This window comes from Lutra lutra, chromosome 6 (genome assembly GCF_902655055.1).
Source record: "Lutra lutra chromosome 6, mLutLut1.2, whole genome shotgun sequence".
Lineage (NCBI taxonomy): Eukaryota > Metazoa > Chordata > Mammalia > Carnivora > Mustelidae > Lutra > Lutra lutra.
The window spans coordinates 130401069-130423196 of record NC_062283.1 but is presented as its reverse complement, the minus strand read 5'-3'; the positions used below and the strand labels follow the sequence as shown (position 1 = coordinate 130423196).

General features: G+C 47.8%; 2 long non-coding RNA genes across 2 annotated transcripts; both read left to right on the top strand.

The window, feature by feature from the left end:
• The first annotated feature begins 2499 nt into the window (after positions 1-2499).
• Positions 2500-10924, top strand: LOC125102561 (uncharacterized). Its single transcript, XR_007128151.1, has 2 exons — positions 2500-2735; positions 10318-10924. It is a non-coding gene; the product is annotated as an uncharacterized LOC125102561 (long non-coding RNA).
• A 9669-nt stretch (positions 10925-20593) lies between these two features.
• LOC125102797 (uncharacterized) lies at positions 20594-21591 on the top strand. Its single transcript, XR_007128194.1, has 3 exons — positions 20594-20628; positions 20911-20992; positions 21576-21591. It is a non-coding gene; the product is annotated as an uncharacterized LOC125102797 (long non-coding RNA).
• Positions 21592-22128: the final 537 nt, after the last annotated feature.

The window sequence follows — 22128 nt, the reverse complement described above, 5'->3', positions numbered from 1 at the left end:
TGGGGGGCACCGACTTACACAGAAAGCAAGGGCTTAGCGTGGAGAATACCCACAGAAAGCCAGGTTTTTAAAACAGACTTCTTTGGACGCAAGAAATCGGTTCAGCCGTTCCCTAATCACGGGGAGCTGGAATTAGCAGCCATTCAACATAGTCGCTAAGTAAAAGGCAGCAGACAACATAAAACAAACTAGCAAATCTCACTCACGCTCAAAGCTGGCCACGTACTTCATTCCCACTTGATTTGGCTTTGATGCAGATTTCTGGGTGGGCCGTGCACCTCTGATCAGCATGCCTCAGCCGGGCTGTTTGTTCCCTCCCGCCTGGAGGACGTGGTTAACATTTTCTCCTGTAATGCACCAAGTTCATGTCCATGGTTCCCTGCCCACTCCTGTACCTGGCAACCCACAGCTAAGGGCATGAGCTGGCCCAGTGTGAGGTTAATTGGACCAAAATGAAGCCATGACAGTTTAACAGACCCTCCCGGAAGCCTCTGGTTGGGATGCTTAGGCTGGCTCCCCCAAGACTTGCGCAAAGTTTGGAGGTGAAGTTGCTCTTGCTATTCTTAATAGCAGGGTCTCCTGTCCCTGTGTCAAACAGCTACTCTCCCACCTGCTGTGGGGTAAATCCGTTAGACAAAGGGAAGTCGTTGATGAGCTCCTGTTTCGAGAAAGGGCTATTCTCTGAGGTGTTAGGATAAATGATAAAAACAGTAAATCAGACGGAGGACCTGACCTAGGAGGGGAGGGCAGGCGAGGAATAAGGCATGCAGGTGTCAGGGTCTCCTTAGTGACATGGCTTTTCTGTGAGGCTCTTTCCAGTTCAACGGCACTGCACTTCACCTCAAAGAAACCTGAGTTTTGTTCTACTGAATTTTTAGGCTAAGGGGAAAATTCTTTTTAGATACAGCATTTGTCGCAGGAGAGCCACATTCTCTGTGATTTCTGACCAGGACACTCTCTCTGCCCTAGGACTCCTCCACTGCAGAAGAATGGCGGGGAAATCCCAGTTGGTCAAAGTAGAAGCAGCCAATCGAAGCACAAGGTTAGCTCTTATAGTAAAAGCCAACCCAACTCAGACATATCCATCAAAGGGTTCATCCAGCAGAGTGTGGTAATAGCATGGTCCCTCTATACTTTCGGACGTCAGGTCTGTTGGGTCCAATTGTGGGAGGCTTATTTTTAATACTGACACATTAGAATCCTTCCAGAAAAGAGACCAGCTTGGTAAAGTATCTGGGAGCTGAGTCAGTTGAAGAGAAATGTGTAGCCCAGAGAAGAAAGGGCTTATCTGGGGATGGGGTAGTTCTTGGGCAGGGGGAGGGGGATGAAGAGCTCTGACTCTTCTGGGTGATGACCATCTGAGTGATACTAACAAGGGCTTGTCCAATACAAACTCCTAGATAGAGTTTCCCCATGGCCTAGTCACTGATCTGAACTCTGGACATACTATGAACTCATTTAATGCTCATAACAGCCTTATGGGGTACTGACTGCTGTTATCACCCTCATTTTATGGAAGTGGAAACAAACACAGAGAAGTAAGTGACTTGCCTGGTGTCACACAGCTATAAATGACAGAGCTGGAATTTGCACTCAGCCTTCTTACTAGCCCAGGATTTCTCCAACTTGGCACTACAGACATTTGGGGCTGGGTAATTCTCTGTTGTAGGGGGATACCTGGTGCACTGTATGATATTTAGTGCCATTCTTGGCCTCTACCTGCCAGAAGCTGGTAGCACCCCTCGTCAGAGCAAAGAAGTGCCTTTAGAAATTCACCAGTGTTTCTTGGAGGGCAAAGTCACCCTCAGTCAAAAACCACTAAGCGCGAAGGGATGGGACTAAGATTTCTTAGGACGGGACGGCAAGCCTCGTGCAGGGGAGGGGAACCATGCTGCCTTCCTCTTCCATTCAGTTGTGGGGGCCAGAAGGACCTCTCTCCTGGAGCCTTTATCATGCTTATCCTAACTGAACAGTGTGATTGCCTTAGACCCTACAATTGTCTAGAGACATCCTAGCCCTAGAGGCTATTTTGATTTTTACCATGCCCAATATTTCCTAATTTTACTACCGTTTGCCTCAGTATGCCAAAAGTCAAAGGCCATAAAGCAATTCCAGCTCATAGGGCAAAAGCTGAGGGAAGGCCTAAACCAAAACCCACACATTTTTACGGGAGGCTCTCAGAGATAAGCTCAGACAGACAGTGCTCACAGTGATACACTGGGACATGGATAGCCTGAGCAGGAGGGGTAAGTGTGAGGACAAAGGGTAGGAGGCCTGCAGTTTCCACCCTCCTGGGAGACAGCTAAGTGTCACAGGCTACTGTGACAGGGCCAAGGACAGGGTTGAAGAACATATTGTCCAACTCAGGCCCTGTCCTTTCTGGGTCACCAACCTCCTCTGCTTTCACTATCTCTCCTCAAGAGCCCAGAACAGTCTATTAAAACCCTCCACCTGACCATGTCACTCCCCTGCTCTAAAGCCTCCATGGCTACCCTTCTCTCCAAGTCAAAGCCCAGACTGTCCAAGGCCAGACTCATGTGGCCCTCTCGGCTCCCTGAGTCCCCTTACACTCATTCCTTCCTGCTGACCTGGAATTCCGTGCTTTTCCTCTTATGTCTCCTCGTCAAATCAAGCTTTCGAATGGAATGTTGCTGAGTAGATCAGTCTCACCTCCTTTCTTTATTATTCAAGCTCCAGGTGGCTGGGTCATCTCCTTCCATGATCCATCAGGTAGAGTAAGTGCTCCAACTTTGTTCTTTTTAAAGTCCGCTTCAGGGGCGCCTGGGTGGCTCAATGGGTTAAGCCGCTGCCTTTGGCTCAGGTCATGATCCCCAGGGTCCTGGGATCGAGCCCCGCATCGGGCTCTCTGCTCAGCAGGGAGCCTGCCTCCTCCTCTCTCTCTGCCTGCCTCTCTGCCTGCTTGTGATCTGTCAAATAAATAAATAAAAATCTTTAAAAAAAAATAATAAAGTCCGCTTCAGTTGTCCTGGGTGATTTCCAAGTCCACGTACATTGTACAACAAGCCTACTGATCTTTATAAAAGATCTTCCTAAGACTTTTTTTTTTTCCTTCCTAACACTTTGATTGAAAATATGTTGAATCTGTAGATCAGTTCAGGGAGAATACTGAATCTTCCAATCAACGAACACAGTACTGCTTTCCATTTAATTGTATCTTCTTTAATATCTCTCAGCAGGGATTCATAGTTCTCAGCATGGAAGACTTGGACATTTTTATTTTTTTTATTTTTTTTTTAATTATTTTTTCTTCTTTTTTTTTTAAGATTTTATTTATTTATTTGACAGAGAGAAATCACAAGCAGGCAGAGAGGCAGGCAGAGAGAGAGGAGGAAGCAGGCTCCCCGCTGAGCAGAAAGCCCGATGTGGGGCTTGAACCCAGGACCTGGGATCATGACCTGAGCCGAAGGCAGCGGCTTAACCCACTGAGCCACCCAGGCGCCCCTGGACATTTTTATTAAACTCATTTCTAACTATTTTATGTTTGGTGGTGCCATTACAAATGGAATTCTTTTTTAAAAATTTCCTTTTCAAATTGTTTGCTGCTAGTATTTAAGAATATAATGGCTTTTCCTATAATATCTTTGTGTCCTGCAACCTTACTAAATTCACTTACTAGTTCCACTAGTTATATGGTAGATTCCTTGGGATTTTATATATAAATAATTGTAACATTTGCAAAAAGGTAAAATTTTGTATGTTCCTTCTTGGTCTTTGTGCCTTTTATTTACTTTTCTTACCTGATTGCAATGGTTAGAGCTGCCAGTGCAATATTAAATAAAAGTGAATGCAGGTATCCTTGCCTTGTTTCTCATCTTAGGGAGAAAGCATTTAATCTTTCACCATAAAGTATATTAGCTGTTGGTTTTCCAGAACTGCTTTTTATCAACCTGAAGAAGTTTCTAGTTCCTTAGAGTTTTTATCGTAAATGGGTGCTGAATCTTATTAAGTGCTTTTCTGCATTGATTGAAATGGTGAAATGGTTTTCCTCCTTTACTTAAGTGTCTTAGTCCGTTCATGCTCTATAACAAAATACCAGATTGGCTTATAAACCATAGAAATTTATTTTTCAAAGTTCTGGGGCCTGGGAAATTCAAGATCAAGTTGCCAGCAGATTCGATGTCTACTGAGGGCTCATTTCCTGGTTCATAGATGACTATTTTTTTGTTTTGTCTTCACATGACAGAGAGGATGAGGAAGTTCTCCAGGGCCTCTTTAGAAGGGTACAAGCCCTCGTGAGGGCTAGCTTCACAACGTTATCACCTCCCAAAGGCCCCATCTCCTAGTAGTATCACATGGGGGATTAGGTTCCAACATATGAATCTGGGGACACATACAGTCTGTAGCACTAAGACTAACGTAGTTTTATGGAGGTAATAAATGTGTGGCATATGAGATCCTACCATGGAAAGCTTCAGACTTCTTGGAGAAGAGGTGCAAAGGTGTGAAGGTGACATAAGGACCACAGCTTTTCAGTCAGCAGACCTGGCCTTGAGACCTAGTTCTACATCTGACTATAAGCAAGTCAACTGAACCACTTTGAGCCTCAGTGTTCTCAGATGTCAGATAAAGGAAATTATCCCTACCTGGGAAAGCTGTGATGAGGATTAAAGCACACCACCTAGTGTCTAGCACATTTAACAGTAGACACTGAGGCGGGGGGGGGGGGGGGGGGCGGTTGGAGGACACAGTCAGTTAAGTGTGTGACTCTTGATTTCAGCTCAGGTCATGATCTCAGCGTCATGAGTTTGAGCCCCCATCTCGCAGGCGGTGGGGGAGGTGTGCACTCAGCACGGGGTCTGTTGAAGATTCTCCCTCTCCCCCTGCCCCTTCTCCCCTCTACTCTCACATCTGTGCACTCTCTCTCTAATAAATAATCTTTTTAAAAAATTGTTTAAAAAAATAGGGCACCTGGGTGGCTCAGTTGGTTAAGCAACTGCCTTCAGCTCAGGTCACGATCCTGGAGTCCCAGGATCGAGTCCCGCATCGGTCTCCCAGCTCCATGGGGAATCTGCCTCCCTCTGACCTTCTCCCCTCGCATGCTCTCCCTCTCTCTCTCTCTCTCTCTCTCTCTAATAAATAAATAAATAAAATAAAAATTTTTCAAAAAATAGACACTGTTACCTATGCTGCTATACGTGAAACTCTTTTTTTTTTTTCAAGATTTTATTTATCTATTTGACAGAGAGAGAGATCCCAAGTAGGCAGAGAAGCAGGCAGAGAGAGAGGGGGAAGCATGCTCCCTGCCAAGCAGAGAGGCCGATGCGGGGCTCAATCCCAGGACCCTGAGATCATGACCTGAGCCGAAGACAGAAGCTTAACCCACTGAGCCACCCAGGCCCCCCAGATGTGAAACTCTTGAGGCATTGCTTCTGGAGAGTGAAGATACAGTGTGTCCAGTTGGGAGGACAAACACCCCAATGCAGCTTCAGTTCAGGGCAGAGAAAACTACTTCCAGGAATATGTGGATAAAGGCTTCTCTGCTTCTTTCCTGTGTGCCTTGATGATCCTGTGTAGCAGACCGGTTAGATAAAGTAGTAGACCCATTAGATGAAAAGCCACATACATCCAAAAGTGGCATTGTTTTTGATTAAACAAAATGCTCAGATGCTGGAGTATCTGAATCCAAAAGATACCAAACCCATCTTTCGCAAGAAGGCCGTCTTTTTAAACCCCAGGTTAACAAAAATTCCTGATGACTAAATATACAGTCACAGAACACCCCCCTTTTTGGATTTCCAATTCAATTTAAAATCTATCTTTAAAATTATCACAATCCTTCAGAGAGCTTACACTAGGACTAGGGTAATTTAGCACATCTCGGAGCATTACATCAAATCAGGGGTATTAACCATGTGACATGAATAAAAGGGTCCTTTTTATTAAGTGGTCCAAAAAATGTGCAATCACTGAGTTAATCATATTTAAACATTCTTTTTAAATCACAGGACTTTAAGATACAAATGCGCAATGCCAACTTCCTAGAGGAACATATAGGTTATAGTGTTTCCCAAACACCACATTGGATTTCAGAACTCTTTCACAATCACCATCTCTTTGGTTCCAAAAGCACAAGCCCTAGGAAAGCCTAATGCAAATTTACACGTCTTAGTGACATTATACTTCAGAAGTTTCAACCTCCAAGTCAAATATCTTTCGAAAAATCCATACACATTCACTCCTTGCAGCTTTCCAAAGAACCACCCTTCGGAGGCTGTTAATAAGTAGGATTATATTCTCACCAAACATCATTACCCCTACTTTACAAGTGAGAAGAAACCAAACACTTGATATATTTCGTCTAAGTGAATCGGCTCTGCTTCCCGGTCATGTAGGCATCACTACCACCAGCTGACAGCAAAGGAAATTAATTGATTCGTCCAGGGTCACACACATCTAGCGGCACAGAGTAAGAAAAGGAGTTTCCATCACCTCCATCCAACCGAGGTGAGTGGGTCACTGGGACAAAATGGACACAGGAGCACTGATCCAAATTCCTCTGGAGGACCACACTGGGCAGGTGCTGCTGACTCACCCCCACCCAACATGCCTCCAGGTGGAACTTTGGGCAGAAGAGGGAATGAATGTGTAGGTGTAAAAGAGCTCTGAGCTACCTGAACAAGAGGGCTTTGTTTTCTGGGAATCCCAGCTGACAGCAAGAAAACCGACAGCAAGAAAGTCGGATCTGCAATGCTGGGCTCACACACCCCATAGCTCTAGGGTGGGTAAGGCTTTTTCTGCAGCCCGTGTTGGCCTTATTGCTTAGACTATGTGACTAGTACACTGAGGAAGGAAGGAGGCATAAGTCCTTCACACAGATGTTTGCATAAATATTCCTCACTACCCCAGCCCTGCCGGTTTTCAGTTGAATAAGAAGAGAGAGAGAAAAAGAGAGAGGGGAAAGCCCAGACCTTGAAAATTCAGGAAATTGTGGATGGAGGAGAGTGAAGAAAATGTACAACCTGATAATTCAAAATTTAAAAGTTATTCAGGGGCACCTGGGTGGCTCAGTGGGTTAAGCCGCTGCCTTTGGCTCAGGTCATGATCCCAGGTCCTGGGTTCGAGCCCCACATCGGGCTTTCTGCTCAGCAGGGAGCCTGCTTCCTCCTCTCTCTCTGCCTGCCTCTCTGCTTACTTGTGATTTCTGTCAAATAAATAAATAAAAATCTTTAAAAAAAAATAAAAGTTATTCATACGGTGGTTACTTGATTATATTAATGGGCAAGTAACTGCCAGGGTGTGGGAAGGAAAAGACCTCGTCAGAAGGAGCTGAGGGTAATTTAGTAATCCCACCAAGACAAGGAACAGACACCATCCTGAGATGTTTGGAGATCTGACTTTACATGTCATTTGTGGGGGGGGCGGGGAAACTTGGGTTTGCCTTTATTTTAAAGACGCTGAACATTGCCTGCCCCACTATCCCAGGTTTAGATGTGAACATTTTAATATTGGGCAGGGGAGGGGAGGAACAGGCAGTGAGGTGTCAGCTTCCCAAACAAATGATGTCGTTTCTTTCTCAACCGCAGAAACAGTTTGATAAACATCCAGCAGTTTCGTGGGTCCACAGACAAAAGCCACCCAGAGTAAGGGGAGAAATCTGAGACAAACATGAAAAATTAATCGGAGTTTATAGAAAAGGACCTGTAAAATAAATGACACCAAGCCCCCAAACAGGCATTTTTATCTTCTCTGGGGTCATGGATCCACGGGGGGAATCTGATGATCACTGATACAAACACACAGAACTCTGTGTGAACCTAAGGTACTCACTGTCTGGGGCCTCACCATGGACCTCCTGGGCACGCAGATACTAGATTAAGAGGCCCTCGTCTTGGCAGAAACCAAACTTAACTGGCAAGTGGCATTATGACTTCCTCCTTCAGTTTTGAGATAATTAGCCGAGACGACTTCTAGAGCGATCTCTGGGACCACTCCAAGAAATCATTTCACTTAATCATCTAAGGTAGTCTATTAAATATTGGCTGTTCTGAAAAATTGGTCTGCAATCTGCCAATTCTGGTGACTTAGTAGAAATGATAAAAGACAATTCCCTGCAGGACAGATTTAGATTCCATTAACCCCTACCGAGATGTGGTGCAAATATTGAGCAGAGTGCCCTGGTGTCCTGAGATGGGCTTTGGGATAGGATCTGCAAACACCACCAACTGCTGATTGCTGGGGAACTCATTTCGTCGTTGGCAAAGCACGTAGCAAAATAGGCTGTGAATGCCTTGTGCTAAATTTGACAAGAGTCGGGGCGCCTGGGTGGCTCAGTTGGTTGAGCAGCTGCCTTCGGCTCAGGTCATGATTCCAGGCTCCTGGAATCGAGCCCCGCATCGGGCTCCCTGCTTAGCGAAGAGCCTGCTTCTCTCTCTCCCTCTGCCTGCCGCTCTGCTTACTTGTGCTCTCTATCTCTCTGTCAAATAAATAAATAAAATCTTTAAAAAAAAAAAAAATTTGACAAGAGTCCTCTTCCTCTTCTCCCATATAGGGGGTCATCGCCAACATTTGGGGATGGGGAGAGCCCAGGCTCCAGGGGCAATGTTCAGGGTTCTCCTCTTTAAAGTGGAGCTGGTATTCTCCTCCACTTCTAGGACAAGGACCTCACACAGACTCCCCACCATGACCAGGCTCAAGAGGTGAAACTGATCAGCTTTACCAATCCACTCACAGGTCTTGGCTACCTTTTGGGTTAGTGCAAGGAGTGACCGAGAAAAAGGGGACACTGACCAGCCACAGAGTCTCCTTGCCCATACCACAGTAAGGAAGGCATTTCCTATATCCTTTAGAAGCTTCTAGGTCACTCCAGAACAATGCCCTCTGACATTTGCGTGGGTCATCCTACCGGGAGCGGTTTCCCCTGCCTGGCACTACCTTATTTTCCGAACCAAGATGGGGGTGGGGGGGGGGGGTGCTCCTGGTCTGGTGTGCAACAGCAGACGCAGGGGGTCACATGAGCTGGGCCTGGCTAGTCTGGGACCCTGGGAGTCACCGAAAATGTTCCTCACAGTGCCTTCCCTCCCAAGATGGAATCTGACTGTGCATCCAGGCAGGCGTCTTGGCGTGCTTCTGAAGGCAACGGCTTGTTTTTAGGGCAGAGTGACTAGAGCCCTGCCACTCTGTGGCACACCTTCAAGGCTTTCTAAGTAAACTCATGATAAATCAGATGCTGCCTCACATTATGGTCTACATTCTGGACCACAGAAGCATTTCAGGTGATTTTTAAGAAGAATTAAATAAGAACATTCTTAAAACTGAGGAAAATTATACCATGAACCTAATTTTCCACCTTTTCCTCCCTCTCTCACCCTCTCCTGTGAATTAGGAAAAGACCCAAGTTCTTTGCCTTGGGAACAAATCACCCCAATCCAGCTTGTGATGCACCAGCATCAGCTGGGAGCCATTGGTTTAAGGTTTTAAAAGAGAAGTGAAGGGGTGCTTGGGTGGCTCAGTGGGTTAAGGCCTCTGCCTTCAGCTCAGCTCATGATCCCAGGGTCCTGGGATCGAGCCCCGCATTGGGCTCTCTGCTCAGCAGGGAGCCTGCTCCCCTTCCCCTCTCTCTGTCTGCCTCTCTGCCTACTTGTGATCTCTGTCAAATAAATAAATAAAATCTTTAAAAATAAATAAATAAAAAATAAAAGAGAAGTGAAGGAAAAAAAACAGGAGGAGAGAAGGGGGACAGAATTATTTGCATTGGTATTACAGGGATTAAATCTAAAATTGTCTCATGATAGCAGGCATTTCCTTTCAGCCAAGTTTCTTATGTCTCAAAAAAGTCATAGTGTTTCACCCAGCTTTCCATTCAGCTTAACAATTTAAATCTGTTTCCAGCAGTCTGAATGGAAGTCTGCGTGAACTCCGTGAGATTTCTTTCTATTCAGATTTTCTGAAAATACTTAAAGTGAGAATTTTTAAAGTTCTCCTTATTTATGCCTTCCTAGCAGAGACGAGGTGGCTGCCGGCATAATCTGGGGAGGTCAAGAGCCACCCTCATCCCAAAACTCTTCTTCTACCGGCTTCCCACACTGCCTCAAATGTTTCCCAGCACGTCGTCCAAGCAAGCCGTAAGGTGTATTGTAAAGAGAGCAGCCTTGGAGGGGAAGCAAACTTAAGATTTAAAACCTAGCTGTTCTACCACTTACTAGCTGGGAATCTTAGCAACGTATTTCGCCTCTTAGCAACTCAGTGTTCAGTCTATATATGTAAATGCGATCTACACTGGTTTGGGTCTGAATGGTCAAACTGATGATCTAGGAAGTCAACTGATACCTAACAGGGCTCCATGCATGTCGATTTCAGGAAAACAGAAACCGGCTTCCGAGGATATAAAGCAAGAGGAATTGAATGCAAGGAACTGAATTCAAGGTGAAGGGAAAAGTTAAGAAATCAACCAGGGGAGAGGGCGGCAGCCCAGAGATCAGCAACAGCTGAACGCCACCACCGCCTGAGGCTGGAGTGACACAGGCGGCAGGCAGGCTCTCCAAGGGCAAGCACGAAGGTCACCGGAAGGAAAAGTGAGGCCACAGCCACGGCGGGAGCCGGGGTCACGAGAGAAGCCGGTCTGCTGCCAGAGATGGCACCCAAGGCAGAGCAGGAGGGGGAGAAATACCGCGCCTCCTCCCACCCCAGCAGTCCTCTTGCCAAAGCCTCTGGTTGCCCACCCACACCCGGACAGCGCCGCCTGCAGAGCCTGCTCCTTACCACACAGAGCGGAGCCCATACTCGGAACCGGCCTGAGCACAAGCAGGCCTGGGACGCGCGCAGGAGACCGGAAGTCCTGACATCACGTGGTCTAGCCACGCGGAAGCCTGTCCCCTTGGGGCAGGTCTCAGGCGTTGCTCCTGCTAGCCCTTTCTGTAAAGCCAACACCACCTTCTATCTTTCTCTAAACTGACCCCAGAGTAAATAGATTTCTCTTCCTCTTTCTAGGCATCGCTCCCTAGAGGCAAACACTCCCCACGGCACGTGCCCAAACCCATCGTGTTGGGGGGGGATAGGCAGGGGACAGCTAGCCTGGAAGCACACAGGCTTTGGAGGGTTCACAGGCACAGTGCTGCCCTCAGCTGCCCCCAGCTTGGGCTGGGGTGCCCCTCCTCTGGACCTCACTTTTAAACGGCCAGGACTCTAAGAGCCAAGGGAAACTGGCAACTCCAGTCCCCGCCCCTTCGCCCCTGCTCCAGGTGTCTGACATCTAATTCCCTGCCCAAGGAGCCTGGAGCATATTTATAGGCCCAGACTGGTCTTTCCCTTTGCTCCGTCCTCCTGAGGATGGACAATCCCTCCAGAGCCGTCATCCTTAGACTGAGGGGCGACCATTCATGGGGGCGCAAGACAGGAAGGGAGGGATATGGTTATAAACATGGCTTATGCACCACACACCTGGGTGTCTGCACATCTGCTTGTGGAGCCCCTCCTGGGGAGGGATGTAAAGATGGGCGTGCAGAGAAGGGGGACAGGCTGCCTGCCTGGGGTTGAGGGGTTGGGGCCAGCTCTCCACCTGCCATGACATTCTGGCGTAGAATTTCAAGGAGTTCTCCATAGGAACCAGGACTTCCAGGTTGTTATGAAGATGTGAATTATGAGGACAGAACATATTTTACTTAGCAATTTTCAGCTTGATTTCTAACTTTCATGTATTACTAGCGGCCATGAACCCTCCTGCTTCGGTCCCCACACTTGTTCAGTGTGGACATGGGCCAGAAGGAGGTGGGCTCTTTAACCAGAGGATGGGCTCTGAGAGTGTGGGGCTCAGACAAAGGGGAAAGAAGAGGCCCAGACCCAAGGATTCTCACAGGCCAGGGATGCAGGAGGGCTCTATATCCACACAGGGCGGGGGGTTCTAGGGCTTCTGAATCTGGTATCTGCAGCCTTCCTGAGCAGACTTCTTCAGGCTTTGCCGGACAACACCCTTCTGATATTTCTGAGCTAACATTGTAGAATATGGCGTATTTTGTTCTAAACACATTCCATCTATTGTCACACGTAATCCTCCTGTGAGACAGATAATATCATTACGTCCATTTCACAGATAAAGAAACAGATAAGGAGGTTAAGCAATTTGCTCAAGGCACAACCAGGATTCAGATCTCTGAGTCCGAGTCTTAAGCTGGGCTCTTAACCACACCCCAACTTGCCTCCCACTCCATGAGAGAAAGAGAGAGAGAGAGTGTGTGTGTGCACGCACGCGTGTTTCACTGAGGGCTTAAAGAAGTCTCTTACCCCCAAGACAGTGAGGGACCACTCTATCAAACGCTCCAAGACAGTTCTTGTGATCCTGGCCAAGCTGCCTCTTTTCCTGATTGAACATTCCCTTCTTTTTGCTTTTCCTCATGTGATAGAACATCTAAACCCTTTACCACCCAGCCTGGGGTCACTCCATCCTGTCTCATCGTCTCTTTTGAAGTGTGGGGCCCAGAACTGAAATCCATATTCATGTTGTCTGATCTTCCCTGCATGAGCAGAATTAGGAAATCATTTCTGCCCATCGTTCTTGTGCAAACATAGCAAGACAGGATTAGCCCTTTGCAAGAACCTGTCTACAAGCATTTGTCGAACGCCCATCCTGTGAATGAGAAAGCCTGTGCTCCGCGAGAATATAGTCCAGTGAAAGAGACAGACAGGGGAATTGATCATTTGAACAATGTGTGAGTGCCACGAGGGAGCCCAGAAGAGATAACATTCTGTAGCAAGGGTGGCTGGAAAATGGACGTTAGAGTCTATGGGAATCCATCAGGTGAGCTAGAGAAGGAGGTGGGAACAATGCGTGCAGAGGTAGGGAGGTGTGCAAGGACATGGCACAGTCCAGAACCTGTTGAATAATCCATCTGATCCTTTGGAGGTATGAGACATCCTGAAGGCAGAGGGGAGCCATGAGCCTTTTTCTAGGACTTGATTTCTATTAACTCATGGAGCTTTTAGTCCACGGAATTCCTGAAGTCCTTTCACCCTGCGTCACTGATTTGCTAAAGTCCAGAACTTTCCACACTTATTCCAATTCAGTTTCATCCTATTAGATCCTGCCCATTGTGTCAGTCAGTCTAGATCCTATTTCTGCACACCCAGACTGTTAATTCTCCTTGCATCCGCTGCCCTTTCTGTTATGGATAAAAGTATCCAAAACAAGAGGCTTGGGCAGGGACTTGTTGCCCACCAGGACAGACTTCCTCTGAGTTACCATGAGCTGGCATTCCTCAGGTCATGTGTTCTAAATACAAGCACATCCAGCTCACAATTTTCCAATTTTGTCTACAAGAAAGTCCTAAGAGATATCCACTGTCCCACTGAAATCGTCTCCCTGACCTACCAGCCCAAGAACCCCATCAGAACAGGAAATGAGTGACACCAGCCTGACTTGTTTCAAGTGGACCCCTGCAGCGAGCGATTCAGCTCTCTGTGCTCCTATTTCTAGGGTGCATGCACCATTTGCTTACTAGCATGTACTACAGTTGTGCTGGGTTTTTTGGTGCTCCCCATCATACCCGTACATATGTAGTTTGCAGAATCCAAGCACTCTCCCTTTTGAAGATGAGGACTTTTGCCCACCCCAATCTTTGGATCTCTTGCATTTGCTATGGTCTATGAAAGATTAACAACAGCTTTGGAGCGAGCTGGGATCCTGCTCTCCCCCTGGCTGTGCTGGGGCTGGGGAGCACTGGGAGGGCATAAAGAGTCTCCTCCAACCCTGTCACGGGCATCTTTGCACCAACCTTGGGCTCCAGTTCCAACTCAGTAGGTTTATTTTTCCCTTTCCAGACTGAAGATCATTCTTGAAAGAGGAAAGAGCAACGGGAGTTTGGCATTTTGTCATACTCTCTTTAGTGCTTTGCATCGCAGACTAAAGAGTTTGAATTTGATCTGGTAAGTAATCCCCGAAGATTTTTGAAAACAAGAGTGATGTGATCCTATTTTAGGTGCAGAGTTTTAAGGTTCTGGACTGTTTTGCATCATAACTACGTTGCTCTCAGCATTAACATTGAACTCTAGCAGTTGCCTGTAAGCATGACAGGCAGAGCAGAACACAGTAGCCAAGCACAGTAGCGTAAGATCATTTTATCTTCAGTACGAGGCAGAAAAGGGAAACGGTGGTGAGTAGGATTTGCAGTCTGACAAACCCAGGTTTAAAATACCAGCTCCATCATTTAAAGCCTCAGGGCCTTAACCAAGCACCTTCTCACCTTTGAGCCTCAGTTTTCTCATCAGTGTAATGGGAATAATAATTGTACCCACCAGTTGGAGTCAATTGCAAAGCGCCTTGCTCCACAGACCAAGTGCCAAAGAAGTGGGCCTTTATCCAAATCCTTCATCTTTAGGTGTTATGATTACACAGTGGTCACCCTGCAGGATTCCGAAGCTCCCCCAAACCAGGGGGCAACCTCCGGAAGCATGAGGAGGGGTGACCCCCCCCCATCATATGTGGGTTCTGTGAAAGGAGGCGGCATCTGCTGGTTGCGTGGCTCTGAGCCGCCTGCCTGAAGCCCCAACCCCTGAGTGACCTGCAGGGGAGGCTGGCACCAAATTCCTAGAGTCCTGACTGCCTCTTCCACCCTAATTAGCTCCACCTGGGTCTGTGTTTTTGTCAGGAGTTGCAGGGTTAATCACTGGAAGAACTGGTTTTTTGTTTTGTTTTGTTTTGTTTTAGATTTTATTTATTTTTTTGACAGACAGAGATCACAAGTAGGCAGAGAGGCAGGCAGAGAGAGAGGAGGAAGCAGGCTCCCCGCTGAGCAGAGAGCCCGATGAGATGATGCCAATGCAGGGCTTGATCCCAGGACTCTGAGATCATGACCTGAGCTGAAGGCAGAGGCTTTAACTCACTGAACCACCTAGACGCCCCAAGAAGAACCGGTTTTAAACTGCGCCCCCAGGAGTTGGCCTGGGTGATTCTTCAGAGGAAACTGGAGCCTGGGAGGGAGGCGCCAAGCCCCAGAGGTGGCCTGTGTCCCACCACCCCACCCCACCAGAGAAGCTGGCAGCTTCTGGCAGGTGTGGCCTGTCCCATCCCACACACCTGGGCCGCCCCCTCCTGATAGGCTGGGCGTGAGGAGAAGAGGATCATATATGAGTGGGACGGGTTGGAGGGGAATGACAGCTGGGGCAGCACTGGCCACCTCGCTCTCCTGCTCTCAGCCCACCCAGCCCTGAGGCTGGCCTCCCAAGGCTGAGCAACGTGGCTCTGGAGAGTGCGTGGTGCCCATTTTGCCTCAGCCACGTTTTCTTCCCACTACATCCACGTCCACCCAGAGTCCCAGTTCTTCAGATGCAGCAGGAATATCCCCATACGTGCCCTGACCCTGTCAAGAATCCTTGACCTTCCTAAATATCAACCAGAGTTCAAGGGTTTTCACGGGACGGCTGCTTAGTCCTCACTCTATGCCTGTGATAGGAGTAAACCGCTGTCCCCATTTGACAGATGAAGAAACTGAGGCACTTGAGAGCTCAGGTACCTTGCTGAAGGCCCCATGGCCAAGTAAACGGAAGAGATAGGATTTGAACTTATGAATACTTGCTCTACACCATATTCTAGTTCTTCTTTTGTGATACAAAGTTGGGGACTTTGAGACCTGGCAGGGACAACTACCAGGCAGTGAGCCCCAATGCAATTCCTCTGGGGGCTTAGTCCAAGTAAAAATTACCCCAGGCTCTCTGGCGACGAGGTTCATTTCAATTTCTAGGACTTCTGCTGCAGGACAGAAGTGGAGCAGAACCCAGCCCTTTCCCTGCCCCAGGAACCCTACACACACCCTTCTCTCCCCTCCTTTGGGGTCCAGGAAGAAGCCACAGAGTCCCAGTCCTTGGCCACTGGAGCCTGAACTCTTTTTTTCTTATTTAAAATTTAAAATTTTAAATAAAATTTTTTAATTAAAATTAAAATTTAAATATATATGTGTATATACATATAAATAATACATTGTATGTAGAATTTACAATGTATACATTACATACATTATATATTATATACATTATATATATATAATAAAATTCAATGTAATCATTTTTTAAGTGTATCGTTCAGTAGTGGTAAGTATATTCACATTGTTGTGAAACAAATCTCCAGGACCTTTTCAACTTGCACATCTGAAGCCATACCCATTAGACAGCAGCTCTCTCTCTCTCTTTTTTTTTCTTCTTAAAGATTTTATTTATTTGACAGACAGAGATCACAAGTAGGCAGAGAAGCAGGCAGAGAGAGAGGAAGAAGCAGGCTCCCCACTGAGCAGAGAGCCGGATGCGGGACTCGATCCCAGGATGGCTGGGATCATGACCCGAGCCCAAGGTAGAGGCTTTAACCCACTGAGCCACCCAGGCACCCCAACAGCAGCTCTCTTTTTCACGCTCCCTCTCCCCAGCTCCTAGAAACTACCATTCTCCTTTCTGTGTCTAGGAGTTGGACTCATACAGTATTTGTCTTTTTGCGACTGGATTATTTCATTTAGCTTAATGTCCCCAAGGCTCATTCATGTTGTAGCATGGGACAGGATTTCCTTCCTTGTTAACCACTGAATAATAACCATGGTCTCTATATACCACTTTCTGTTTATTCATACATCCCTTGAAGGACGTTTGGGTGGCTTCTGTCTCTTGGCTATTGTTAATAACGCTGCTATAAACATGGGTGTGCCAATATCCCTTTGAGATCCTGTTTTCAGTTCTTATGGTTGTAGACCCCAAAATGGTAATTCTATCTTTAATTTTCTGAGAACCCCAAACTGTCTTCCACACCCATGGCACCATTTTATATTCACATAGATAGTGCACAAAGGTTCCGACTTCCACATCCACATTTGAGATTTTCTGTTGTCGTTGTTGTTGTTTGTGATAGTGATCGTCCTGAGGGGGGTGAAGCATGGCACCTTAACTTTTGAGCACAGAGCCCTGTGCAGACTGGCGGGAGCCTTGGGCCTCCCCACACCAGGGTTGCAACTCACACATGACAACAGTACTTACTGTTAACATTTTCCCCGTGGCCAGAGAAGCCAAGTGCCTCTTGTTGACTTGCAGAAAATCCCTGAGCATGTTATAATGGTGTCAGAGAATCCCTGAGGAACTGCTACAGTTCCATGAACCATTCCTGGGTGAGCCGTGTTTGAAGTAGGTGGCGAGTGGATAATGATCCACTGTAATATTAATTATGATTTTACATTCTATGATCGCAATGATATGAATGATCATGGAATGTAAGTTCCATACAGGCAGAGACATTTATCTTGGTCATCTCTCCATTCCCAGCACTTGGCACATAGTAAAGGCTCAGAAATATTTGTTGAATGAACAAAGAGATGAACAAAGAGTAAATGAAACAAAGAGATGAATGCTTAGCTTTCTGAATGTGTACAAACCCGTCCCTCAGAGTGCAAGTGGCCCACAATGGCGGCCATTAGCAGACTGCCCTTTCCTGCCTGTGGGGTGGCTTGCAGACTGGGGGTCATGGCGACCTCAGCTGTCCCTCAGTCTTGCTGCAGCATCTTGTACCTGGCTTCCAGCCACCTGTCCAGTCCCATCTCTCTCTCTCTCTCAGGACTCGGGACTTTGTTGTTCTGATGTGGCTATCAAGGAGAGGTTTCAAATGTTTGAGAAGGGCGGTCTTAGCAGAGGATGTTGGCAGGCAATGAGAAATTGTCAGCTTCGCTGCAGGAAAAACAAATGAATCTCTTCTCGCTCTTTGCAGGGAAGAATTTTCAGGATCTCAGCACTTTTTTTGTACAAACAGTGAGATCTAGCAGCCCACCCACCCCACTTCCAGATATGAAGACACTTCAGGGGAGAATGAGAATGAGGGGCTTTCGAGCTAACACAGACGCAGCAAAACTTGTTTTCTCTAGTATGGCCGAGAGAGAGGGCCACAACTGTGAGGAGAGTACCCAGGGCCACACTCGGATGTCACAGTCTGTTAAAATTACAGTGAGTTCACACTTGCTGTGTGCCTGGCACTGTTCTGAATACTTCACAAACTCATGTAATACTAATTCATTTAATCTTCCCAGTGTTCTTGAGGGATGAACCCGTTGTAGAGAAAGGAATACCAAGCTACCGAGAGGTATGTCCGCCTGCCCGTGGTCACACAGGTCCTGGGATTTGAATCCAGGCTTGTGGTTCCAGAGTCTGGGATTTTCCCCTGAACTGTACTAGATCTCTTTAGTCATTTGTCAACCTGTTTGTTAAGGTCACACCATTTACAGAGACCCTAGTATGTATGCGGCAGGCCCCACCCCTGGGAGTGAACAAAACACAAGCCTCACTCTAAGGCTTTTAGTCTAACAAAGATGTTCATTCCATATGGGTCTTGTCTATAAAACTGGGCCAGGCTGAGTGGGAACCTGGACTTACCAATTGCCAAATCAAATTCAAATTTACTTAACGATCAAGATTCATGACAAACGACTTCTCAGGAAAAACTGAATCTTTTTTTAAGAAAACGGCTCTAAGGGTAGGTGTGTTTTAATGGTGACTCTGGCCTCTGGAAGAGATATTGGTACATTCAAACCAGCAAGGGAAGCTGTTGACTCCCCTGTAGTGCCCTTCACGTGGGTGCACACCTATCCACCCAAGAGCTGAGGACGGCCACGATTTCCTCATGAAAATATCAAATATCAAGTGATATGAACATTCACCACATTCCTTCACTGGAGTAGGATTGGTGGGGTTCCTCGGGCTGCCCCTCGCTTCCCTGGAGAGCCCAGCCAAATAGCATTTTCTTGTCAATTCAAAGAAATCCTGGATTCTGTGTGTGCAAACTTAAAACCCAGAATAGCAAAGCCCCTGCGCACCCCAGACACACTGGGGAGAGACGGACAGAACTCTCATGGGTCCTCCCGCTCACAGTGTGGTAGGCCGTTTGGAGCTGGGGCCTGGATTAACTCTCAGCTCTGCCTCTCATGCAGGCAAATCACTTTCTGTCCTCCAGTTCCCTCACCTGTAAAATGGGACCCCTAACTAAAAATCATATGTTCTGCATGGGATGGATGTCAGGATCGAAGGAGGGAATCTAGTGGAGAAATGCCCTGAAAGTGTTAGCTCTTGTCATGTTACCATTGACCCTAGAGCAACATGGGTTTGAGTGGCACAGGTCCACATATAGATCTTTCTGGATAAATACAGGCTAGTACTCTAAATGGGTTTTTTTTTTCTTTACCGTTCTCTTAATAACATTTTCTTTTCTGTAGCCGACTTTACTGCAAGAGTACAGTATATAATACAACATACAAAATTTGTATCGATCGACTGTTTATGTTACTGGTTAGGCTTCTAGTCAAAAGTAAGCTATTAGTAATTAAGTCTGGGGGGGGGTCAAAGCTCATACATGAATTTCCACTGTGCAGGGTGCAAGGTGGTTGGAGAGATGCTGCCCTTAAGCCCCACATTGTTCAAAGGTCACCTGTACCTTATTGCATATTATTACCTGCAAATGATTAAATGATTAAAATTCAATACATGTAAATAAATGTGCTATGAGTACCTTATGAGAATAGTTTATCTCTGTTGCTCAAGGTTAAACATGATCCATGTTAGACACAGGGTAGGGCTGAGGCCTGTTTGGGGGGTTTCCTGTGAGGGGACAATAGTAGTGTGACTCCCACCTTCCAGCCTTTTTTTTTTTTAAGAGTTTTTTATTTATTTGAGAGAGACAGGGATAACAAGAGAGAGCATGAATGGGGAAGAGCAGAGAGAAGCAGACTCCCCACCGAGCGGGGAGCCCCACGTGGTACGTGATCCCAGGACCTTGGGATCATGACCTGAGCGGAAGGCAGCCGCTTAACTGACTGAGCCACCGAGGCACCCCTGTGCCTCCCCTTCCAGTGTGAGGCTCCACACAGTAGCTCAAACCTCCTTCCTTTAACCCTGACTTCAGTCCACTTCATATGTTCAAAAAGGGGAGGCATTGCCCACCCCACTTGTCAAGACTTCCGGTTCTGTTCTAGGTTGGTGTCCCCAGAAAGCAGAGTTGGGGACAAACAACTCAGCAAGGCAGTGCTCCCAGAGGTAACCAGTAAAGAAGAAGGGAGATGACGCCAGGAAAAGTGAGGAGGCCAAAGAAGAATGAGGTCTGAACAGTCTGACTGAGGCCAGCTTTAGAGACTGACCCGGCAGGGGGGCCTGGAGCACTTGGCACGTGACTGTCCAGCCTGAGGGGCAGACAGGGGAGGGTAGCAATGGAAGTGGGAGTGGCTCTGTCCACCACTGTACAGGTGACCTACCTGGGAGAAGCTGCATCTCCCATTGACACAACTGCCCCAGATCTAGGGTCCAGAGGCCCTGATTCCCAGAAGGGAGACATCGCATCTGGCAAGGGACCCAAAAGGAGCCCCACTAAGCCTGAATTAATGCAAGCACTTGGTCATTTGGCTGCTTCTCAGACTGGCAGCCCACCAGGCAAAGAAAGGAGCTGCCATCCTGGGTGGGGTAATGAGTCATCAGGAGTCCCCGATTGCAGGGGCCAGGCAGGAGTATGTATGGAACTCGGGCAGCTCCAGGTCACTCCCAGGCCTGGGGCAAATTGTGACCCAACAATTAGAGCAGGCCGAGCCATGGTAACCAGGAACTCAGACTCCGCCGGGATGAAGGGCAGGGTCACAGCCCACAGGGAACAGCCCGCAGAGTGCCAACGGGCCAAAGGTGAGGGGTAGAGGAGGGTTACAAGAAAATCCATTTCTTCTCCAGACTAGCTGCACCGGCTTGGGGAGGGGTAGGAGGAGGCGGGGGGTGGGACATGACTCTGAATTGTCGGACTGACTCTCCTCTTGTACATTTCCTATAAACTGTGGTCAATCTCCATAATGAAACGTCTGAACTTGAATGTGGGGGGCTAGTGGGCAGCGTCTAGCCTCTGCCAGATCCTCTTAGATTCCTCGCTTGTGGATTTGTTCACTCCTGGCTTCGGTGTGCTTTTCTTCCCAGCGCCACTCTGGATACCAACCTTAGATCAGGTCCCCCAAAGCAGACCCCAAATGAGGATCCATGTGCGCGACGCAGGAGCCTGGTAGGGAGTGGTCGGGGGAGGCAGGACGGGGGAGGAACGCAGGCAGGCCCGGGCTCCCAGAGGGTGGCCGCCGCCGACCCCAGCACTGGAAGTGGGTTCTGGGCGCTCCCTCCATGCAGCTGAGGCCACTCCCTGAGCCCTGAGGGCCATCTGCCAGAAAGAACCACGGGGCGGGCTTGGAAGCAAAAGGCAAAAGCACACCAAGGTCTGGCTGCACCAGAAATGGTGGAAAGGATTAGGGGCATGTGGATGGGCGCCGGTGTTTTCTGCTACCAACTTTACTAAGAAACGGCTTTTATTTTTTTTTTTTTAATTTTTTTTTTTAAAGATTTTATTTATTTATTTGACAGAGAGAGATCACAAGTAGACGGAGAGGCAGGCAGAGAGAGAGAGAGAGAGAGAGAGAGAGAGGGAAGCAGGCTCCCCACTGAGCAGAGAGCCCGATGCGGGACTCGATCCCAGGACCCTGAGATCATGACCTGAGCCGAAGGCAGCGGCTTAACCCACTGAGCCACCCAGGCGCCCCAAGAAACGGCTTTTAGAGTCGCTTCGCTCTCACAGTAAGAATGAACTCACACCCCAGACAGGGAACCGAGAGGGGAAAGCAGGTGTGTTTTCAACAGAGCTGAAGACCACATGTGCCCAGCCGTGCCTCTGAGGGCCAGCATGCCAGGGGAAGGTGGATACACAGCTCTGCCCTCCAGAACGTCCCCTCCCCTGCAGGAGAGAAGCCACCCGTGTACTTTTGAAACCACAGCCCAGCAAGCCCCCAGGCAGCCTCTTATTACAGGGCAGAAGGCAAGGACAAGACCCAGGAGATTGCAGACAGGTGAGGTCACTCAGAGCCCAGGAGATGAAAAAACAAAGCAAAATAAAGAATTGGCGCTGACGAGTTCAAGACACAATTTGTTTCTTCCAATGACACTTCCATAAGTTTTGTGGAGCTGGAGCTGTTTGCCCATCAGTCCAACTTCCAAGGGTCAAAGACTGTTTCGCGAGCAACCACATTCATGGGTGAACTCACGGTGTCTTTCTTTCAGTGCAGGTTTGCGTGAGTCCTGCTCTGTCAGCAGCCCCTGGGCTGAGCATAGAGTGGGGAGACCCTGGCCCTGCCCTTATGGCCATGCCCTTCATGG